The following is a 1,533-nucleotide window of genomic DNA, read 5'->3' as shown; positions in this document are numbered from 1 at the left end:
ATTCCACCCCCCCCCCCCCCCCCCCCCCGCCATCCCACCCCATTCTTTTGAACTCCCGTGAACATAATACTAATCAATTCAACCTTGATTCATACATCAGTCTTGTCATCCTGGGAATGAGTCTGCATTCCCTCAGCAGCAATAACATCTTTCCTAAGATAAGGAGGCCAAAACTGCACATAATATTCCAAGTGTGGTCTCACCAAGACCCTGAAAAATTTCAGCAAGATAACCCTGCTCCTGTACTAAAATGCATCAAAGCAAATTCTGGAAGGGCAACTGCACTCCATGAAAGAAAAGCTTGACTATCCAAACAGTAACAAGAGACAGCATCACAAATGACTGTGGTAAATTAATGGCACCTGCAGACAAAATCATCATTACAAGATCTAGATGTATCAGTGAATGACTTAATGTTATAGAGACTCATAGGCTTACTTGATATTGTTAATAGTTAACAATATCAAGTAAGCCCTTCGGGCATAAGCCCTTCTTTCCTGAAGAAGGGCTTATGCCCGAAACATCGATTATCCTGTTCCCTGGATGCTGCCTGACCTGCTGCGCTTTTCCAGCAACACATTTTCAGCTCTGATCTCCAGCATCTGCAGACCTCACTTTCTCTCGAAGATTGTTAATAGTTAAGCCTTATCTTGGAAAGGAATAGAATGTTGCATATAAATCTACCTTTAAGAGATTTACCGATAAGAATGACCCGCGTGTACACAATGTTGTAACACTGTCTGACAGTCTACTGTGGGTTTGCAACCTGCACATACTAAAGTCAGTTGGTTTGCTGTAACATTTGCTTCATAATTTATAACCTGTTTTACTCGTTTAAAGAAACTTACCCATGGAGTTATTCAATCTCTTGAGCAACTGATTACAGTCAGTTCTGCTATAACGCGGTAGTTCCATTCTCATGCAATCCCGTGTTATAACAAAGTCCAGTAATAGCAGCACCATTTAAATTAATGGGGCTATTATTGTGTTATAACCAATACCCGGTTTAAAGCTTTGCACTTTAGAAGCAGTGTCCCCAATTCATCAATCGTGTTATAGTGAATTTGCATTAGCGAAACACACGTTTTAGCCGAACAACCTGTATTAGACCTTTTTGTATGACAAACATCCTCGTAAGTCTCCTCAGTATTCTCCCTAGTTCAATTACATCCTTCCTGTAGTCCAGTGACCAGAACTGAAGGCAGTAGTCCAGCTGTGGCCAAATTAGTGTTTTATACAGTTCCAGCACAATCTCCATCAATTGAATTCTATACTTTGGCTAATAAAAGAAAGTATTTGTGAGCCTCTCAGCCACCTTATCTACTTGTCCTGCTGCCTTCATGGATCTGTGGACATATATGCTGAAGGTCCTTCTGTTCCTCTACACCCTTCATGGATATGGCCTGACTTATTGATTATTTTGAGTATCTTCAGCTTTTATTCAGAATTTCTGCGTGCACAAAGTTATGTTTTTCTGTTGAAAAACTACTATTAAATCTTATAAAAAGCTGTTTAGATTCTGCTGACAGTGGC

The sequence above is a fragment of the Chiloscyllium plagiosum genome, chromosome 43, assembly GCF_004010195.1.
Source record: "Chiloscyllium plagiosum isolate BGI_BamShark_2017 chromosome 43, ASM401019v2, whole genome shotgun sequence".
Taxonomy (NCBI): domain Eukaryota; kingdom Metazoa; phylum Chordata; class Chondrichthyes; order Orectolobiformes; family Hemiscylliidae; genus Chiloscyllium; species Chiloscyllium plagiosum.
The sequence above is the reverse complement of the archived record's forward strand: the minus strand, read 5'-3'. Positions refer to the sequence as shown.